Source organism: Artemia franciscana, chromosome 8 (genome assembly GCF_032884065.1).
Source record: "Artemia franciscana chromosome 8, ASM3288406v1, whole genome shotgun sequence".
In the NCBI taxonomy this organism is placed as follows: Eukaryota; Metazoa; Arthropoda; class Branchiopoda; order Anostraca; family Artemiidae; genus Artemia; species Artemia franciscana.
In genome coordinates, this window is record NC_088870.1 from 25624630 (window position 1) to 25648317 (window position 23688).

The window sequence follows — 23688 nt, forward strand, 5'->3', positions numbered from 1 at the left end:
TGATTGACTGTCGTTTTGGACATGAAAAGGATATTTCATGATTTTTTTTTTTTTGTTGAGAAGTTTGAAGTGAAGGAATCTTACTAAGTAAGTAAGTAGTATATAGTAAGACTATATACTCGCCTTATAATTTGTTTCAAAACTTGAAATTATTCGTTTTTTAGATTGGAATAACTGGCTTTCCAGAGTTCACATTATGGTTGATATGTTTTTCAGTTCGAGTTACACTAGGTGAAACCAAGATCTTGCCTGATAACTCACTCCATTATTTTGTATGCTGTTTAATGAATTTGAACGTATTATTTTTGTACTCAAGTTTTTAAGAAAATTTTATTTGTATACGCCGATATCGCAGCTCCTATAAGACTATGAAAAGCGTTATTGATTAGTTTGTTGTTGTGAGGCTACGCATTTACTTTTGACTTCTAGATGAATATTCTTATTTTATATATTTGGTTTTTGTGTTTCAAGCAAAGCCCTAGTTTTCTGAAATCCTACAGAATCGAGAAATATCACCAGTTGATTTATTTGTACTAGGTTTATAGATATATGTTGGATAGGCTGGGAAGTAATAATTTTTGCTCGTTTAAGTTTGAACTTTGCTCTTTACTTCCCTCTGAGAACTTCTTTATTTTTGATTAATATAAACAATAGTCAAGGTTCTCACTCAGCTACAATGAAACTCAGTATCTTTATCAGTAAATTACTACTTGTGGAAAACAAATGCGTTAAAAAAATATAAAAAAAAAAGTTCTTGCCCTTGAGTGAGGTATTCAGTCTTCTGAATACCGGTCCACAAATTTATAGCAGCCTTTCTCGTAGAAGAAGGCAAAAATAATTATAGAGTACCTTTTAGTAGTTGGCAATAGTGAAACTGAAGAAAGTTTGCTTTCTTCACAGGCATGTAAAATCTCCTGTCCGAGATTCCTTCACAAAGCAGGCACATTTTACACCTCCCCAGAGGTCTTTTACGAATCCAAACTACATCTCTTCTCGGTTAACACAGCGTAATGTTTAACAGTGTTTATGTTGAATATATGCTTTGATACGTGCGACTTAAATGTAACTTGGCTTAACTATTAGTTCTTGTTATTTTGTTTACAGTTTATCATTGAAAGTAATCAATCTTTGATCAATGCTCCTGCAAGAGCAATTGCAGATTAAACGATTTTTAACAGTTATTTAGGAAATACGAAAATTTCAGAAAGGCTTGTAGGTGGAATGTGCTCAGTTTAAATACAATTCAAAGATCGATGAGGTAAAGCAGGCTCTTGGCTGCTCAACACTTTTACAAGCATCAACACTCTTTTTTAGATAAAATTGTGTGAGCTTGATATGTTTTCAAATGCAGAAAAAGAGAATATTAAATTCAGTAATCAAATTGGTTCGAAAGAATTTTCATTTCAAAACCTTCTGTTTTTCAAAATTATTCAATAAATACTTTTTAAGAAGAGTAAGGTGTTTTTGTAATCTATCGTCAACTATATTTAAAAGAATTTTTACATATATTCCCAAGTTATCACGTCATTAGAAAAAGTATTTAATAAAAATAGTAGGCTTAACAATATTTTGGTAAAATTGATGATAACAAAATAGCCAAGCCGGTTTCAAGGTTTATGAATGAGTACTGAAGGAAAAAAACCAATGTTTACAAGCCTCTGCTCATGACTATATTACCTTTAGGATACTATTGTTAAAATGATTAGTCAATTAGCTTCACCCATTCTTTGGTTTCAACAGGGTTGCATTTTCCATCCTTGAAAAAAATTGCCTACTTGCTGTAATTTTTGTTTATCTGTTAGTATTAAGTTTTATGCCTTATCATAAAAGCACATATGTGAGGGCCAATACCCTCCTCCACACCCAAAACTCTCCAACAATTTCTTGCGATTTCGATAAATTTCATTTACTTTAAATTTTGTATCAAACTTTGTTCCCCTCCCCAAACGTTAGAAATTCTCCAAAATAAAATAAAATGCGTTAATTTATAAGTGCATAATATCATATATTTTTCTTTAAAATATATAGCTTTTAGAGGTTGTATCTCCATCGACTATCCTCCTAGTCAAATTTGATCCCAGTTTTCGAAAACAGCGACGTTCACTATGATTCTCCTTACTTGTAGGAAAAAAAAAATCAGTGATAGAACCAAAACTCCGCCTTGTAAAACTTAGATTGCCACTTGTACCACTACGAATGGTACACTACTACTACACCGCATTTCTTCATGACACCTCCGTAACTATTGGCTGGACTATTTGTAGTCATTTGTCTATTGATTATTTCTATCCTATTGACTGAATTTTTTGTCTATTGATAATTTTTATCCTAATGCAATGTTCATTTACGTGTCCTTTTGTCCAGATGTCAGTGTGCCTCTTCCAATTGTTTGTAAGGGAATTAAATATACCTACGTCTAAGGGCTAAAAAAGGTGAGTAGCGTTTATAATATGCACACTGGCCTAATATTTTTTTCCCTAGCAAATTCTGATAACTTCAAGGTTATATGACTCTTGTGGCTATCCATAGTTAAAACAACCTTTCCATAACCCTTTTCAACTTGCCATGGGTAAAATATTTCTTGCATCCATTTGAAAAATACATTCTGCGTCATCCATCCTGATTCCCCATGGAAAACCTTTACACCTAGTGGAATCGTTTCGAGGAAATTTTTGTTTATCCTAGTACCCTTGTACACAATCAGAGGGGGGAGGATACTCACCTTTAGGATTAACACAGGCCAACATTCACAAAATGTTTTAAAATAATTTTAGATCCCCTCTGTGCTAAAACAGGAAAGGTGGATAGTACCTAATCATAGTGTCGTAGCAGTTAAACTAAAAGGCGGGATTTGTGAAGTCATTCTCAGTAAGTTTTTGTCTTTCAGAAGTCGCTCTTATTGAACAGCGAAAAAATTTCGAATTCTCTCTTTTTTCAAGGTCGCCCTACCCGCATCTGTCGGTTCTGCAACACTTACTGTCAAGTCATTATTTAGTATCAAAAAATTGCACATGAACCTTTCCCCTGGCATCCCATCTTTTGAAAATTTATCAGAAAAACCCTGTTCTTTCGCTACTTGTCCCAAAGTGCTTCTTAATTGCTCCTTTGTTACTGGAATCCCGACTTTCTGGCAGTCCTTCACCCAGGTTACAGAAGTGCCTCAGTATCTTCACCAAGAATTGGAGGAGGTCCTTGTTTTGTCTTATCCACGCCTCCTCCCAGACTTTCCTTTCTTTTTTAGTTTTTTTTATTCGATCATTCAGCGTACTCTTAGGAACACCATTGGCCTTACCAGCCTTCCTGAGTGACTTATGATTTCTAAAATGATTATTTAGCAATTGCTGGACTTGTTCTTCATTATATTCTCTTTACGGTCGGGGCCCTTCTTTTGGTTGATTCTACGGACTGTTCCTGCCACTCCATTATAGGTTTTAGGTACAGTATAGGCTACTATTCTTAAATATATATTAATTGAATGCGCGATAGGTTAAAGGGTAGCCTACTTATGCATTATAGCACCAACTCCCAAGTTTACGCACTGTAAAACACGACGAAGAACCGGTTTTATATGTAAATGAAGAAACAATTAAATTATAGACAGTGGAGAACAAGTGAGAGGTGACAGAAGGCATTGGAATTATTTAACGTGGGTTATATATTTGCACCTTAGGGGGTGTGGAGGTTAGATTAGGTCATGCCCTCCCCCACCCCCCAATGTGCAAATAAAAAGCCCAAAGTTGCTTCTAAATTACTATATTTGCATCGTGTTTCGTTTTTTCATGGATTAACATAACTTCACTTCTTTAGTGTTGGCGGAGGAAGTCTAGTTGCCATCCAATTTTTTGATTACTTAAAAAGGCAACTAGAACTCTTAATTGTTTTACGAACATTTTCATTAGTAAAAAATACACGTAATTTATGAATTAACGAACTTCTATATTCGTATATTTTTATTGCGTATATGAGGAAGTTCACCCCTCGTCGATACCTCGCTCTTTACACTAAAGCTTAAATTCGGTCCAAATTTCTTAAGAATGACCCTTGAATCACAAAGGCCGTAGAATAAATAGTTGAAATTACTAAAAATACTTTAGCGTAAAGAGCGAGGTATTACGAGGATGTAAACCCCTCATATGCGCAATAATCTCTGCTCATTTTAAGTTTTAATGCTGCTCCTCATTTTCAGTAGAAAAAACTTCTCATATTTATGTTTTCATTGTTTTTTTTAAATAATACAAAAAAATCCTGCGCCCCCTTGATTGAAAGTCTCTTCCCCCATGAGAATTTTTTCCATGGAAAGATCCTCCCACATAACGCCCCCTCCACCTCAACTCTCCCTCCCAAACCAAAAAAATCCTCCTGAAAACGTCCGTACACTTCTCAGTAACCATTACTATATGTAAACACAGGTCAAAGTTTGTAACTTGTGACCCCTCCCACGGGGACTGTAGGGTAGTAAGTCGTCTTCAAAGACATAGTTATTAGGTTTTTCGACTATGGTGAATAAAATGGCCATCTCAGAATTTTGATCTGGTGACTTTGGGGGAAAATGAAATCGGGAGGGGGCCTAGGTGCCCTCCAATTTTTTGACCAGTTAAAAAGGGCACTAGAACTTTCAATTTCCGTTAGAATGAGCCCTCTCGTGATATTCTAGGACTACTGGGTCGATACGATCACCCCTGGGGAAAAAAAAACAAACAAAAAAACAAATAAACACGCATCCGTGATTTGTCTTCTGGGAAAAAATGCGAAATTCCACATTTTTGTAGATAGGAGCTTGAAACGGCTACACTACGGTTCTCTGATACGCTGAATCTGATGGTGTGATTTTCGTTAAGATTGTATGACTTTTAGGGGTATTTTCTCCTATTTTCTAAAATGAGGCAATTTTTCTCAGGCTCGTAACTTTTGATAGGTAAGACTAATCTTGATGAAAGTTATATATTTAAAATCAACATTAAAATGCAATTTTTTTTTATTGTCACTATTGGTATCAAAATTCCATTTTTTAGAATTTCAGTTACTATTGAGCAGGGCTGCTCCTTACTACAGTTTGTTACTACGAACTGTTTGATTGAGAAAATTAGCCGTTTTTTGCACTTTCATTTGGTAATTTGCCTCCAACTTTGTCTGTAAAACACCGAGCGTAAAGGGGGCTGTAGGGAAGTGAAGTCATACGCTGAGGCTCTGCATTCTCCTTTATGTAACTGACGAGTGTCCATTATCAGAAGCTGAAATGGGGTTACTTATACTCCCATTGACTGCAATATATTTTTATTTTTTCTATTATGTGATGTTTTAACTTTGCTGAATAATCGGCACTTCTCTTACTTTCTCATTGAACTTTAATTGTATGTCTGAATAATCACGTTGACAAAAAGTATTCGACATAAATGTATTTAAAATAAAAACATAAAATGTATTTGGAAATGTGTTGGACAAAAACATTTTATTCACAACCTCATTAAAAACTATACTAATTCAAGATAACATCAACCCCTCTTCCATCTGCTGCAAGGAAAGGTGGTGGGGGGGGGGTGAAATAAAAATATGAAAAATAAATTATAAGCATATAGGTCTCAATTATTTTAATCAGTGCCACCAATTAATGAAAAAGTAGGGCGGCTCAGTTTAAGGGGTAAAAACGACCAGTTAACCATGATAAAATAAAAAGTAGCTATGAAATAGAAATAAGAATTTGCTATTTAAAGTCTAGGAGTGTACAATTGTCCCCCTCTGCCACCAAAATCTAACGAAATTAAATTTTATTTGCCAGTCCATATACACACAATTTAATCCTTATTATTAGAAAACCTAGGATACATGATTGTTCTTCCATTCCTGCTAATTTGTATGACCAAATTTATGGTGTCAAACCCTTTGTTTGCTAAATGGCTAAATTAATGATTTGCTTTGTCACGTGTAGCGACCGCCTGCCTACACTTGATACTTAATCTGGTAGAGACGCCCACTAGCTCTTTTGTCTCTAATATGACCACCGCATACCACAAGATGGAAATTTAGTTCCAGAACTTGCGTGGAATCAATTTTTTCTAACACATATTTCAAGATAGCACAAGGCAATGTTAAAGTAATTACTATGTTTTTGGGTCTTGTTTGGTAAGTATTATCTATTTAAATTTACGTATTGAGGCTCTACTTTGTGTTCTTTGAAAGTCTAGGTTCTAATTAGAAACAAAATATCAGCACAGTCTAAAAAATGGCTGGTTTTGCTCATGAGTAGAGGAAACATGAGAAGACACGAATTGTAACTAGATCGAAAGCATCAGCTATGGTTTTTGTATTCTATTTACCCACAAGGGTGAGCTTTGGGGCTGGTCTCCTAAAATCCTAATTTTTCTTGAATTTCTAGGCACTTTTTTTTACAAATTATTAATATGTTTTTATTCCTGTCCACCAAATGTATTAACTATTGCCCTCCCCCCCCCCCGAAAAAGACAATAATTGAAGATTCAAGTGAGGAAGTATTTTGTTTTCAAGTGAGGAAGACAATAATTGAAGATTCAAGTGGGAAGTATATTCTGTAGACTTATTAGTTGGTAAATAAGTGGGACAGCTTGGTTGTTGATATTTAAAAGGTTGACATACGCCATTTGTAAAACTTTTCAAAAGAACCTAAAAGTGGAAAAAAGTTTGTTGCCTGCGGTCGCTATGAAGGATGGAATAATAGGGATAAAGGAAACATATTATAAACCAACTTTTGCGCAGTTTTCTCTGGTATAAATGAAATTCTAGTAGTCTGATCATATTCAAAATTAATCCGTTATTTGACACATGCCTCCTTTTTCTTTGACAAAAAAGGAGACAAATGCCAGTGCCCCATGCAAAAAATCCATAATATAATCCCCTTCTGTCATTCTTGGGCACTAGAACTTTTATTTCCATTGGAATGAATCCTCTTGCAACATTCCAAGACCATTGGGTCGATACGATCACCCCTGGAAAAAAAAAAAAACAAACAAAGAAACACGCAACCGTGATTTGCCTTCTGGAAAAAAAAAACAAAATTCTACATTTTTGTGGATAGGAGCTTGAAACTTCTACAGTATGGTTCTCTGATACGTTGAATCTGATGGTGTGATTTTCGTTAAGATTCTATTACTCTTATGGGATGTCTCCCCCTATTTTCTAAAATAAGACAAATTTTCTCAGGCTCGTAACTTTTGATGGGTAAGACTAAACTTGATTAAACTCATATATTTAAAATCAGTATTTAAATGCGATTCTTTTGAAGTAGGTATTGCTAACAAAACTCCGTGTTTTAGAGTTTTGGTTACTATTGAGTCGGGGGGCTCCTTACTACAGTTCGTTACCACGAACTGTTTGAAAGTTTGACTCTTTCTCTCAACTCTACTTTTTAAAATAGTAAGAAACTTTCGCGTAAAGAACTGGGCGTTGAAGAGGGAACAGTCCTTTTCATACACGGAGTAATTTCTGTTCGTTTTGAGTTTTAATTTCGTTGCTTACTTGCAGTTAAAAAAATTGTTTCTTAAATTTAATTTTCTGCAAAAATCGACTATACGAGGTGTGCACGTAGCAGGCGGAAATGTTTATTGATATTGGTTTGATTTCAATTGTCTATAGTCATGAAAAACTCATTACAGATATAATCAAATGCTTGTTTTTAAAAAGTGTGCCTCTTTGTTGAAAAAACACGATAATCAATTATTTAAATTATATTTGATAATAAAAATATAATACATTGCGCCTTATCGCTGTTTATTTAGGTATTCTATTATTTTATTGCGCTGCTTATGTTTTTAAAGCACACCAAGCAATGTTGTTTCCATTTAAACTAGCCCTCTCTCAACACTCTTCGACAACTTGTTCGGTACAGTCACCCCTGGGGGGGGGGGGGAGAGAAAACTAAAAGAACACAATTCAGTGTTTCCAGCCTAATACAAAAAAGTTGATTTTTTTTAAGTTGAATTTGTTGAAAAATCCGTTGCTCAAGATCAAGACTCTTTGGTCTTAACTTTTCTTCTATTTTGGGCTTTTTGCGATGATAGATCCAATTATTCACTTTTTACTTTAACCAAACACCATTTTTCAAGGATTTCTGGCATGTTATCGGAATTTCCTTATAAATTTTGCGCTTGCAATAAACTTATACTATTTAGACAGTCAAAACAATAGTCACTGTTTCTGAGTAACCGATAAATGACATTTTTTCTCATTAAACACTTTTCTTCAAAACAGATATTGAAACTCTTGACTACAATAGGCTTTGATTCGTTTTATAATAAGTTGCAGAAACCAAATCCAACACAATGACTAATTGCTAAAATTTAAAAGAGTATTTAAGCAAAAGTTTATGCGGTTAAACGTTAATTATACTATGTTAATGTTTACCATGTGATTTTTTCACTCTTTTAGAAAGTCGAAGTTGAAAAGATACTTCAAAATAAAAGACACAATTCAGAGATTCCTTTGAAAGGTAAAGAGTTAGAAAATATAGTAAGGGAATTTTAATTTTTAAATTGTTTGTTTGAGGTCAATCCAGCATCTAGGAGTATATTAGTAGTCTTACTATAACTATATTATGCACCAACTTCGATAATCGGATGTTTCTACGCTTGTCTGCATTTGTTTTATTGAGACATTTCATCTAATTTGGCCTCTGATTCAATATTTAAAGGAGAAAAACTTAAACAAAAATAAAAAAGTTGAACTTTTTTGGGGAGCTAACAGTGCCTTGTCTTATGTTCATTCATTCGGGTTCCATTTTCAAAACGATAAGTCCTAAGCGAACATTGGTTGCATAATGCTCAATTAGCATCTTCATCTACTCTTGAACTCTTCGTTTGGGTGTCTGTTTTTCTGCTATATGGATTTTATTCCTATTAAGTTTAATATAAATCACAAGAAACTAAATTGAGAATCATTTGTTTAGTAATGATGATACTATTAAAGGTTTTATGAAAGTAAATATAATCAAAAATAATTTTAATATGCAATGTTAATTATAGGACTACTTAGTCAACAAAGATTATAAACTGTTAAAGAATGTTAGACAAATACAGTATCACTTCAAACAAGAGTTTGGATGCTGCAGCCTTGCCTAACTGTATCTAAAACCTACAACGTCATTGGTGCTTCTCTGAAAACGAATTATATTACAAATATTTTCTTTTCAAGTTATTTCAGCATTGAAAATTAAAATAAAATTACAGTGAAATAAAATCATGAACTAATGATCTTTCAGCAATTAATAGCATTATACATCAAACATTCAGTTCGATCTTATCTGTACTTTTCAAAACTTTTCGAAATTCATATAGTTTTCAGTAAAGCGCCAATGAACTAGTAGGTGTTAGGCTTTTAGAGTGAGAGGAGGCAAAACCCAAACTCTTGAAGGGATTTTTTTTTTGCTTCTAGGGAATTTTTTCGCTTCAAGCCTGATTTGCGTTTTTAATGTAATGTTCACTCTTCTTAGGATGTATTTACTCATATATGTTAGTACCTATTGTATGTTTGTTTTCCATGACTTTTTATTCAATTTTTGCTCGTCTTTGGTTTCATTTATGCTTCAACAGCAAGATATTTTTTTTCATTTTAAGCTTCATTTTCATATTCAACTTCAGATTTACTCGTTTTAAGGTTTAATTATTCAATAAATATTAGTATCTGCTGTTGTTTTTATGCTATTATTGTTTATTTTGTTTCTGTTAATTTCGGGTTTCATTTATTTTTTAATAGAAAATTTTGGGTCTTTTTTAGTTTGAGCAATTGTAGTTTCTATTTCTTTTAATTTTAAGTTTAATATGGCCTTTACTTTCTTTAGAAAACTTCTCTTTCCAAAGTTTTATTTAATTAATTTAAGACAAAACCTAAGTTTTTACAGGGACTGCCCCTTCCTGAACGTATGTCCTAAACAATATCTTACCATTATTTAAGGATTTTGGCAAAACTTGTCAGAGACCATGTGAAATGTTAGGTATACCTCTAATTAATATTCCTTCCAATTAAAAAAGTTTTCTATGCCCCTCCAGAGAATTTTTCTATTTTCCCTGTCTCATTTTTTCACATTCGTTCCATTGGATCTCCCCGAAAATCTGGTCCTTTTTAAAATTCCATATTTTTAGAACCTCAAATGTCTAAGCAACCACACCTTAATCCTTCCCGCTCCAACACACTCAATGTTGCATTGTTGTTACAAACTTCAGTTCTAATAATTTAAGCTTGAAATAAATCAACTTAATTAACCGAAGTTGCTTATTAGATTTGCAAGTAAAACTTCAGCGTAAATAGAGCTACAAAAAGGGGGAGGGGAGCTGTGCAACTTGTTCATTGAAAACAGGAAGACCATGGATTAGAACATCTAACGTGTTAATAACAAACAGAAATTCAATTTGAAAACACTACTTTTTCAAAAGAAAATAAAGAGCAGAGTTAGAACTTACAATGAAAAGCAATAATCCCAAATATGAGAGGGTCAGCGTCACCTCAACACTCTACTATTCCCAATAAAATTCCACTTATGTATCCTGAAAATATTTCAGAATACAACAAATATAACTACTGGGTAATTCCAAGTGCTTTACTTGTCGATTCAAGAGCTAAGATTTGGCGTGAAAAGTGGAGGGGAGCGTATAAACCTCCCTCACATTTAAGGCAGCAAATAATTTTAATGTTACACTTCGCTTTCATTTGAAAAATTGTTGTTTCTGCTGTTATTATTTTTGTTTGAATCTTCGATTGTAATTGCTTTTCAGGCTAGGTACGAAAAATTTACTCCAACTCTTACCTGACATAAAGACAGGATAAAATATCTGAAAACGCAACTATTTCTTCTCATTTCCAAACAGAAAAAGCACAGTTTTTTATGGTGCTTAGTATTAACCAAGTGATATATGGCGATCGCAAATTCTGTCAGTCTGTCGGTCCGTCTGTCTGCCTGTCTATCCTGGTAGTGCTAGTTTAGGCACTTCCAGATAAGCTAGGACGATAAAATTTGGTAGGCGTATCAGGAACCAGACCAGACTAAATTAAAAATAGTTTTTCCCCAATTCAGCCATATGGGGGGAGTAGGGGGACGGTTAAATCGGAATAATTGATAATTAGAGGGATTTAGATGAAACTTGGTGGAAAAATTAAGCACAAGTCCTAGATACGTAACTGAAATAACCAAATTGATCTATTCTTTTTGGGGAAGTTGGGTGGGGAGGGTTAATTCTGAACAGCTAGAGAAAACTAGGCATTTTTAACACGAAGGAGTGATCGGATCTTAATGAAATTTTATATTTAAAAGAACCTCGTTACTCAGATCTTTTATCTTAAATCCTGACCGGATCCAGGGACATTGTTGGGAGTTGGGGTCAGAAATCTTGGGAAAGGCTTAGAGTATAGGGATCGGGATGAAACTTGGGAAGGTTAAGCACAAATCCTAAGCACGTGATTGAAATAACTGTAACGGATCCGCAGTCATTGGGAGAATAGGGGGGAGGGGTGGTAATTCTGAAAAATTAGAAAAAACTAGGTATTTTTAACTTACGAAGAAGTAATCTGATCTTAACGAAATTTCATATTTAGAAGAAACTCATAACTCAGATCTCTTATTTTAATTCTCGACCGGATCCTTTTTCATTAGGAGGAGTTGGGGGGCGGAAACCTTGGAAAACGCTTAGAGTGAAGAGATCAGGATGAAACTTGGTGAGAAGAATAATCACAAGTCCAATATACGTGACTGACACAATTGAACTGGATCTGGTCTCTTCGGAAGAGTTTAGGACGGGGGGGGGGGGGGTAATTGAGGAAATTTAGAAAATATGAGGCATTTGTAACTTACGAACAGGTGATCAGATCTTAATGAAATTTGATATTTAAGATGATCTTGTGCTTCAAAGTCTTTATATTAAATCAAAACCAAATCTGGTGACATTTAGGGGCAGTTGGAGGGCGAAACTGGAAATCTTGGAAAACATGAAAATTGAGGTTTCTTTTATCTTACGAATGGGTAATCGGATCTTAATGAAACTTGATATTTAGAAAAATATTATGTCTCAGATGCTTAGTTTAAATTTTGAATTGGATCCAGAGACACAGGGGGCTGGAGGGGTGAAACAGATATCTTGGAAACCGGAAATCTTTGAAACAATTAGAGTGGAGAGATCGGGATGAAACTTGATGGGAAGAATAATTACAAGTTCTAAATACGTGATTGACATAATTGTAATGGATCCGCTCTCTTTGGTGGAGTTGGAGGGGGGAGGGGTGTTAATTCGTAAAAATTAGAAAAATTAATTTATTTTTAACTTATGAACGGATGACCAGATCTTCATGGAATTTATGTTTAGAAGGAGCTTATGTCTCAGAGCTCTTTTTTAAATCCCAACCAGATCTGGCAACATTAGAGAGAGTTAGAGGGGAAAACCATAAATCTTGGGAAAAGCTTATAGTGGAGAGATCGGGATGAAATTTAGTGGGTAGAATAAGCAAATGTCGTAGATACATGATTGACGTAACCGGATTGGATATGCTCTCTGTGGGGGATATAGGAGGGGGGTCCAGTGCTTTGGCGAGTTTGGTGTTTCTAGATGTGCTAGGACGATGAAAATTGGTAGGAATCTCAGGGGCCTGCAAATACTAGCTTGATAAAATTGTTTTCCTCGATTCGACCATCTTGGGGTGTTGAAAGAAGAGGAAAAAATTAGAAAAAATAGGTATTTTTAACCTACGAGTGTGTGATCGGATCTTAATGAATTTTGATATTTAGTAGGACCTAGTGTCTCAGAGTTCTTATTTTAAATCCCGACCAGCATTAAGTCTCTGAATTTCCTTTTAAATCAATCTATTGATTCTTAGAATTTTGCTAGAGCTCATGCCATGTGAGCTTTTGGCTCTTTCGACCTCGTTAGAAGTGTCATATGAGCTCTTTGCTCTTTTGTTATTTTCTTCTTTTTTTTAGGGCAGCTATTGCAATCAAGGAAAATCAAAGGAAATCGTCGATATTATGTCGCAGATCCTAGATATCATAGCACTAAAGGTTAGCACCTCTTAACAGAATTAACAGAATCTTAATAAATTCTGATATATAGTCGCATCTTGCGTCTCAGAGCTTTTATTTTTAGGTAAATAGATCAAAACATGTAGTAATTCAAAAACGTCCAGAAATTAACTAAAAAAACAAGTATTTTTAAACTAAAGTAAGGAGCGACATTAAAACTTAAAACGAACAAAAATTACTCCGTATATAAAAGGGGCTTTTCCTCCTCAACACCTCGCTCTTTACGCTAGAGTTTGACTGCTTCTCTTAGCTCTAATTTTTAAAACAGTAAAAATCTTCATATATATATATATATATATATATATATATATATATATATATATATATATATATATATATATATATATATATATATATATATATATATTTCTATTGTTTGGTAAATGACGACTTATACTTATTGACGACATGACTGCCTGTCCATGGATTATTCTTTATGGTTGATTGTGTATGGCTATGCTGTTTGACCTATGTGATTGTATGGATGAGTAGGGTTAAGGCCTCATTCAAAGTCTTTTTTAAGACTAGGTTAAGGCAGTCTTCATTCAGTCTTTGACAGTCTTTGACCTATATGGATGAAAACCAGTTTATATTGGTTGGTTAATTTACAGAGGATTATTGTTTGGATATTTATTTCATTGCGCAACTATTGAAATTGTGTACAATGCTATATAGTGCTGTGAACAATTTGCTTTTGATAATTGGATAATTAAAATCGTGTACGCAACTATTTAAGTTGTGTAACGTGCTTTGAATAATTGGATATTTTGGATAATTAAAATTGTGTACGCAACTTCTGAATATACATCTTGTGAGTATTGCTACCTGATTTGCTATTGCTTTTACTGACAACTATTGTGGCCCCGCCCACGAATTTTGATGAAATTTGATCATTTCACCGGATGATGCCAGGTGAAAGACTTGTCTTGAATCCCGTGTTGAATTTCATTTCACGGGCTAGAAATGCAGGTTGTTCAGCTGATAATATTGTAAAGATTGCTTGCGATTTTTTCAAAGGAGATATGTTAATTGAAGCAAAGAAGATTTTGTGGGCTGACGCCTCTATTACTAGGGTAACTGAGTGCCCAAAGTGACTGATAATGTAAGTGATATGGTTCGAGCCTTTGATCTTTGTGATGAGAAAAAGATCAGCCTACCTCAGTATCTGATTTTCGAGCCAGATCAGGTCCCATGTGTGCCAGGGGAGACAACAGCTACGTTAACTCGAAAGGTTAATGAACTCTACATGGAATTTAAAAGCTTCGCTGAGCATCATAAAGCAAGGTCAGTCGTGCAAACTATTCCTGATATAAAACCTCTCCCACCCGCAAAACTGTCCTATTCAGTTATTGTGAAAAATCCACCAAAAAACTTGAATAATCCTGACGCTCGAAAAGATTTCCTGGATAAAGCTTGTGGGGGTGTCAGTTCAAGCATAGTTGTTTTGAGGCCTAGGAGGGATGCATGGCAAGTAGTTCTGTCGGACAAGGGTGCCGCCAATACTTTGGCAGATGCATTAAGCAAAGCAGACCAATCCATTAATGCTAAAGTGAAGAGTCCTGCCTTTTTCGGTATAGTACGCCGAGTGCCTGAGGGAACATCTAAAAGTGACCTATGCGATCTCGCTAATAACTGTATAGAAGTTGTTCAGTTAGGAAGTACGAGGTCTTTTCGATTAAAGTTTGAGTCACGTGACCACCTAAACTATGCCACTGAGAATCCCCTTGTTATTGGTTACGAGCGTCTACCTATAACTGAGTACAAGTTTTTGCCTACCCAGTGCTACAAATGCCAGTGCTACGGCCATACTCCAAACAGCTGTAAAGCTTCCCCGAGATGCTCTAAATGCGCTGGTGACCACCAGAACTCCAAAGAAAACCCGTGTCAACTTGCCATGAAATGTGCTCTCTGTGGCTCCTCCGACCACCCCTGTTATTCGTATAAATGTCCAGAAGCACAGAAACTACTGCTTAAGAAATGAACAGTCAAACAAACACAAGTACAAGTACTTTACAAGATTTTACGTTTCTTAATAATTTATCACTGTGCAATAATGTTGTTTTTAATTATTACGATGACCAAAATAATCTGTCCACCAACACCTTAGCTAGCCCCGATAGCCCTTTAAACCAAATTAACTGTAAACATCTCGACACTTTTGATTTTGTGAAAAATGTGAAACCTAAGCTAATGGAAGAGACCAAACTTAATGTAATTTCCTTTAATATCTGAAGCATACGGGATAAGTGGGCTAATTTTAAAGATTTAATTTTAACAAATGGTTACTGCCCTTTCGACGTAATTGGAATAACGGAGACGTGGCTTTCAGAAATTGATGATACTTATGAATTTTCCCTCACTGGCTTTCAAGCTATTCATATTGAAAGAAAATTAACCAAGTCCTCTGGTGGCATTTCTCTTTACATCCGATCAAGTCTAAAATTCACCAGACTATTAGATTGTGAATTCTTGTTCTCGCAACCTATAAATAATAGATGCATTTATTCAATAATCGTCGACATAAGTGGTAGACGAGAATTCTTTTATTTTTTCGTTATTTTATAAGCCACCCCCATTTCCGACACCTTTCTTTTGTAATCAGTTTGATGATTTTTCTAGTTTTATTAATTTACCACAAAAGAAGGCAATAGTTTTTGGGGACTTCAATTGTAATTTATTAAATGTTAGCAATAACAATTATAGTGATACCTTCTTTGAAACATTTACCTCAAGTGGTCTTCTTCCCACAATCCTTTTTCCTACTAGAGTTGATCCCATGAGGTCTACCGCTACTTTAATTGATAACATTTTTGTATCCACTTCCCTGGGAAACCACATGTCCTCCAAAATAATATTTTCTGACCTGTCAGATCACTTTCCAATCTATCTTTCCTTACCCTCCCTATCAGCTACTCAACCCCGTAGAACTAATACCCCTACGTCTAATAGAATATATAATACTGTGAATATGAACCGGTTCACGGATTGTTTGAAATCCTTCGACTGGTCCAAGACTTTGGATTGTCAGGATGTTAATTCAGCCACAAGTAGTTTTACACAGGGATTGAGTGATCTTATTAGTTCAACCTTTCCAGTTCGTAAATCAAACCGAAAAACTACCCATATGCGCCCCTGGATGTCAAATAGCCTGATAATCTCTTCATACCGAAAAAATGACCTATATAAGTTAGCTTGCAAAACCAGTAGCGTTATTGACCTGACTAATTATAAAAAATACAAAAACGTATATACCAAACTCATCCGGGAAGCAAAGAAAAATTATTATTATTCAAAAATCTCTCACTGCAAAGGGAACTTGCAAAAAATTTGGTCTACAATAAATGAAATCCTTTCAAAAAAAAGGAATTCAAGATCTGTTCCTATTAACCTTAGGGACATCAGTGGCAGATTAATTGACCCAATTTTAGTACCGGATGCTTTTAATAATTATTTCACTAATATTCCAAATACTAACTCCTGTTCCTTCTCACAGTCGGTACACCCTAGCAAGAATCCCAGATCCATGTTTTTCTCTCCAACTGATCGCAAAGAGGTGCTTCAAGTTATCGAATCTCTCTCTAATAGTAGTACACCTGACTTCTTTGGGATAAGTAATAAGCTTCTTAGGACCGTATCTTTCTATATTTGTGAACCCATTGTGCACATAGCAAACCTGTCTAAGACCAATGGAGTCTTCCCAGAAATATTTAAATCAGCAATTGTTATCCCGATTCATAAAAAAGGCGATCCGTCTGAGATAAGCAATTATCGTCCAATCTCACTTCTCCCAGTTATATCTAAGGTGCTCGAGAGAATTATATTCCGACGTCTTTCTCCCTTTGTATTTGGGAATCATTCATCAGATTCGTTGATTTCTCCTCATCAATATGGCTTCCGTGCCAAATTTTCAACTGCTCATGCACTAATAGACGCCACACAGTTTATACGTTCCCAACTTGACCTTAAAAATACTGTATTGGGCTTATTTCTGGATTTTTCAAAGGCCTTTGACATGGTTGATCACAGTGTTTTATTAAGTAAACTCAATAACCTAGGGATTCGCGGAGTTCCTTTCTCATGGTTCGGCTCTTATCTCTCTGGTAGAGTACAGAGTGTGAGACTGGGCGGGGTGACTTCACATCCCCTACCTGTCCGGAGGGACGTCCCACAGGGCTCTGTTCTTGGTCCAATACTTTTTCTCCTTTATATTAATGATTTGATTACGGACCTGGGCCCATCAGTGCACCCAGTACTTTTTGCTGACGATAGCAACTTTTTCATCACCGGTCCTAATTTACCATCCGTCGTCACCTCTACTCAAACCCTTCTGAATAGAGTACAGGAGTGGTGTCTCGTTAACTGCATGACCATTAACAGCAAGAAAAGTCAGGTGGTATTATTTCAAACCCCTTACAAAAAAAATGAAGTTCAGCCGGCACTTGGCCTAAAATATTCTACCAATCTCCTCCCGCAGGTCGAAGTTGCCAAGTTTCTTGGTGTCCACATAGACTCCTGCCTATCATTTGCAACACATGTGTCCTATATCAGAGCCATATTTTTGCGACAGGTTAGTATAATTAATCGTGTGAATTATTTTCTTCCTCCCGATATCCTTGTTTCCCTTTATTATTCTTTTATTTACCCATATATCTCATACTGCGGATCTGTATGGGGCAATACTTATCCTTCAGTTACCAATAAATTAAAATCTGCTCAAAACCGTGCCGTCAAAGCAGTATTTCGGTTGCCACGACTATATCCCACCAAGGACTTGTACTCCAATTTTGGTATTATCCCTTTTGAACAAATCATCAAAAAATTAATTCTATCCGTTGCATACTCCGCTTACCATAAAAATCTTCCTCCCCCCTTATTATCTTATTTTAATAGTAATAATTCTGAAGGCCACTGTCTCCGTTCATCCAACCGTTCCTTCATTGTCCCCAGGTGTATCTCTAGTTCCGCCCAGCGATCCCCAATTTATAAATCTATAATTCAATGGAATTTAATACCCTCCAGTGTCGAGCTATCCACAAGTTTTCGGACGCTATATAACAATGTACTAAAATCTTGATATTATATTTCTCTAAATGTTTGTTCAATTTGCTTTAATTACCCTTGTTTTCTCTTTTATTTTTTTTTTCTCTCTCTTTTTCATTTACAATTTTTGTTGTTTTGGTCCTTAACAAGTTCGCTTCTAGGATCTTTATTATTATTGTTGTTATGTGTTTTCTTTTCTTTTTGAATTAATAAATAAATAAATAAGTGCTGGTCTATATTAATCACTAATTTAGGAAAACAGTCTTCCTTTTCTCTTTCTGTCTCTCTCTCTCTCTTTTTTCTTTCTTTTTTTTTTTCCTTTTTTTTGTGTTTGTGCTGTTGCATTGGTGATTTCTCTTTTCATGATATATATATATATATATATATATATATATATATATATATATATATATATATATATATATATATATATATATATATATATATATATATAATCTGTTGGAACCCAACTGCAAAGAGGGAGGGTAGCCCCCTCCTTTATAGGATAGTTTTTACTCGTTATATTTTCACGTTGCTTCTTGTATCCATTTCAAAAAAAAAATTAAAATTTAAAAATTAAGTTTCTAGCGTCGAAAGATTTGTGCACTTGAACAACTCCTCCCCTTGAAAACCTTCAGGAGCAGGGCTAGGACTTGACGAACATACTTTTGGCTCAGTCTTAGAAATGCAGGGACGAGTAGGAACGATTCTGACCATTTTTATCATTACTGTCTTTTTGTGCAATACTGCTTATCTTACTCAAAATCAAATTGAAATATGAAAATTTAAACTGAAAAATATTCCAAATTAAAAATAGAGATAGTTTTTATGTCTTAATATAGTTATAATTAAATTAGCCTATTCAAACTAAGGAGAAAGCACTTAAATCACCAATACCATCTGCGAATGCGTGAAGATGGTTCCTATTAGTTTGTTGAGATGTTCAAGGAGAGTATTTCTTTCCATCTTTTACAGTAAAACTTATTTAAACTTAGTATATTTTAGCCTATTTCTAATAAAAAAAATTCTTGAGATAGGGGAATAGGCTGTCCTTGGGGAAAAGGGGTTCTATTTTATGTTCATCTTTCTTAAACGAAGCAGCAAAAGTGAGTCTACTTTTTTTGTGCTAATATTCACTGCTTACAATCACAGGACGAACCAGATAAAGATAAAAGGAGAGTCAGAGAGAGAGAAAAAGAGACAGAGAGGGGTAAAGAGAGAGTAAAAAACAAATGCTATTACTATATGAGGGCTACTTAATTGAAAAATAAATATATGCATTAGAAATGCCATCCATGGCCAGGCTTGATCATTTGAGTGGGATGTCCTGTGATTGCAATATTTTATGGCGAAATTTTAAAAAGGTGGCTGTACAATTTTCCCTGAGTGCAATTTTTCCGGTGGGCTATCTTCAATGATTGCATTCTTTCATACACGGGGGCCAAGTATCATGGACAAAAGTGTTTTGTGGAAAAAACGTTAATAAACAGTTAAGTGTGTATGCAGTATAATTGGAGTGTTTTTCTTTTGGATATTAAAAATCATTAAATACGTCTTAAAACCTAATAGGCAGTTAATATAGGCTAATAAGCTCTCCGTTTTTTTTGCGATTTCTTCTTTAAAGAGGAAAGACTAGATATTTAAACGTTATATAGTGGAGACACCATTTTATTTGGGAGTTTTTTATGTTTAGTTATAAGTTGATCTTTTGGTTACGAGTTTTATGAGTTTTGGATATAAGTTTTTTTCTAACATATCTTCTTGTAATATTCATAAGTGTTGCCAGTGTTGCTGACACAAAATAACCTACAGAAAAATGGTAATATTATCCCCCCCCCCACCTAGTTGTGAAAAAATGCTTTGAGATGGACGTTTTGTTCTTTCTCAAGTGAATATTACCCTTGAAATATTGAAAAATAGCTTTTTTGCATCTTTATGCAGAGAACACAAAACAAATCCCTGGTTCCTCCCTATATTTTCCAGAATTGATACCATCGGCGTATACCCCGATCACTGAAAATTGATTACCGATAATATAATAAAAATATTTGCTTTTTCTTTGTATTTTTTTGTTGATTCAATACCTCAGTTTTTTCCACAAAAAATGAGAAAACTATTTTCTTTTTACTCTAGTTGAGCTGGTATAAATATTGGGACACCAGCGACAATTTTGAAGACGGTCTTTTTATATTTTTTATGGAAAAAAATATCCAACCCTTCAAAAATTTCGATTAACATCAGTCTTGTTGTTTCCTTAATAGAAAAAAGAGATAAGTAAAGTTATGTTTATCCTTATTATATAACAAAATATGATGAAAATATACTACTATGGTTTATATTTGGTAATATAACTATATATATTATACCATAATAATATAATTTGGACCATATATTTCAAACTTAAGGGAGTATGGGGTTAAAGTGACCAAACTTGACCTAACCTTACCCACCCCCTCCCCTAATTTACAAATATATAGCCCAAGTTATACAATTCCAATGCATTATGTAACCCGTTATTTGTCTTTGTCCCTATGACACTGGTTTTCAGAGGTTGTACGTTATCCTTTTTACGCTTACCAAATTATACTTAGCCTACTTTCATCCCCAGACCTATCCTCGGGGCCGGCATGGTGCATGTTAAATCTAAAGGTATAGTTTTGGAACCTTTCAACAATACAAAACAAAATTGCTCTCTTAAACTTCTGACCAATCAATTTTTGAGAAAAGGGGGAGGAGAGGGACGCTATCAGCCATCCTATTAATTTGTTCAGATAAAAGGGACACCAGAAAATTTTGATTCGTTTCAAACGATCCCTTTCTCAGTTTTGTAGGACCGTTAGTTCGATTCGGCCTCCCCAGGGAAACAATAATTGGTGATTTTAGTTAAAATTCTATGACTCATTTTGTTCTTTACCATATGTTCCTGGGCTGAGTGAAAAACTTACAAAACTTTGACAAAATAATGGTTTAAAAGTAGCTTTAAGAGGTAGTAATACTTTGGGTAGTTTTTTTTTTCAAATCAAACAGTTCGTGGTAACAAACTTTAGCAAGGAGCGACCTGGCTCAATAAAACCGAAACTCTAAAAAACAGAATTTTGATACCAATAGTCAAATCAAAAGAATCGATCTTTAATGCTGATTATTAATATATAAATTTCATCAACCTTAGTCTTATCCATCAAAAGTTACGAGCCTGAGAAAATTTGGCTTATTTTAGAAAATAGGGGGAAACACCCCTTAAACGTCATAGAAAAAGAAAATTGTACCATCAGATTCTGCGTATCTGACAACCCTACTGAAGAAGTTTAAAGCTCCTATCTACAAAAATGTGGAATTTCGTATTTTGCCAGAAGACAGATCACAGTGCGTGTTTATTTGTTGTTGTTTTTTCCAGGGGTTATCGTATCGACCCAGTGGTCCTAGAATGTTGCGAGGGGGCTCATTCCAACAGATATTAAAAGTCATAGTGGCCTTTTTAACAGACTGAAAAAATTAGAGGATACTTAGGTCCCCTCCCACGCTCATTTTCCCCCTAAAGTCGCCAGATCAAAATTTTGGGAAGGCCATTCTGTTCAGCATAGTTTAAAAACGTAATGACTATGTCTTTGGGGACGACTTAATCCTCCTCAGTCCCCGGGGGAGGGGCTGAAAGTTACCAACTTTGACCATTGTTTAAATATAGTAATGGCTATAGGGAAGTGTTCAGACGTTTTTAGGGGGACTTTCGAGTTGGGAGGATGGGTTTGGGGAGGAAAATCCATGGGAGGATCTTTTTAATGGAGGAATTTATCATGAGGGAAGAGATTTGAAATGAAGGAGTGCAGGATTTTTTAGTATTATTCAAAAAAACAATGAGAAAATAAATAATAAAAAAATGTTTTAACTGGAATTAAGGAGCAGTATTAAAACTTAAAATAAACAGAAAATATTATAAATTTAAGGGGGTTCATCTCCTCCACAATACCTTGCTCTTTATGCTAAAGTATTTTAGTAATTTCAACTATTTATTCTACGGCCTTTGTTATTCACGGGTCATTCTTAAGGAATTGGGATGAAATTCAAGCTTTAGTGTAACGAACAAGGTATTGAAATATCTGGACTTTTTTATCTGTTTTCTTTTTTTACTGTCTAAATGAATGGATTTATCTCCACTTGAAAATTTATTTGTTCGTCATAAAACGGCAGTGTGGTGTTAGACAAGAATACCTAATTTAGGTGTTACGTCAAAAATAGTCCAAGAGCCTTTTGAATGTAAGACTAAAAAACTTTCCATATAATCTGAGTTAAAATATTTAAACAGAAAAAAAGAAATTTGAATAATTAGCCGCTATTTTTGTTCGTGACCCGTTTGTGACCATGCTTCTATTTGTGACCCATATACAAATACATACCAGAAAATTCTTTATTTAAGTTCTTCATAAAGAATGAAAATTCTTCATTTATTTTACCTTTATCCTCATTTTCAGGGAAGTTTTCCAAATACATTTAGATTCAAAAAGCTCATTTTATCTCCATCTCTATCTTTTATCTCCAATCGATTAACGTCCTTTTTCTTTTCTAGGTTGGAAATTAAGAGAGCTGAGCAGTAAATTTCTGTGAAACTAAATCTGTGTGGTCTGTATACCAGTTGCCGTCTTTTTATGTGATAGCATTTCACAGAAAAAGGCGTTGCAGCAGACCTGGCCCCTTATAATTATAAAGTTTAAATAAAAAACAAGGGCTCTTAACCTTAAGTAAAGTTAAATTTCGGTAAAACTGTTGTTTATTCTTTTTTATCTCCCCTTTTCATGTTTTAAAAGAAATGGAACCCTTAACATTTTCAAATCTATTATATTTCTTGATCATCCCTTGCTAAACGAATTAACTGCTCATCTAAGCTGTTCTACTCTTTGTGTGGCCTCTCCTCTTCAGCCAAGGAGCCGCTTCCTGAGTCAAGAAGCAAAAAAAAAAAGAATCCTAGACATTTTATTGTCTTCATCTTAATAAAAATTGTTAGCTTGCTTAAGTGAAACTATCTTATTTTGTATGCTTACAGATTATCGTGTACTTGCTACTTGCCGATCCTAAAGAAAGGAATTATTTAAGGAACCCTGATAAAATGATTGAGTCAATTGGAAAGGTGATTTTGCTCAAAATCATAGTCTTAGAATATTTTTTTTTATAGAAAAAGAAATACCACTTCTTTGCGCTAAATTAAAGCAAACAATTGGTGAAGCCATTCTTTCAGTTTTAAGTTTGATAACTTGGAGGAGTAGATTTATGCTGCAGAAGTGAGTTCAAAGCTGGAAAACCAGTCAGTTCTAATTGGAATATTTGTGGAAATCTAAAAATATTCTAAAACGTACTCTTGGATGTTTCTAAGAAGAGACCAGTAAAACAGTGTGTTGTTAAAAATTTGACATCAAATGAGTAAAACCATTTAATGACTACAAAAAAGGTTAGACAAATATGTATTATGACATTAGTTAGCTTTACCAAATAATAACAAAGATACGAAATATCATTTTTGGGAACAAGAAGTAAATCTTAACTTGGTTTTAAGCCATCAGCCAGCAATGACGCATGTTCAAAGTTGACCGACAAAGCTGAAAAATTTGACTGGGAGAGAGGGTTGTAATTAT

General features: G+C 34.6%; 2 long non-coding RNA genes across 2 annotated transcripts in view; both read left to right on the forward strand.

The window, feature by feature from the left end:
• Nucleotides 1–23688, forward strand: part of LOC136030206 (uncharacterized) — a 422925-nt gene that overhangs the window by 377240 nt on the left and 21997 nt on the right. The gene's annotated exons all lie outside the window — the stretch shown is intronic.
• On the forward strand, nucleotides 5971–23072 carry LOC136029819 (uncharacterized). Its single transcript, XR_010618118.1, has 3 exons — nucleotides 5971–6120; nucleotides 12929–13006; nucleotides 22629–23072. It is a non-coding gene; the product is annotated as an uncharacterized LOC136029819 (long non-coding RNA).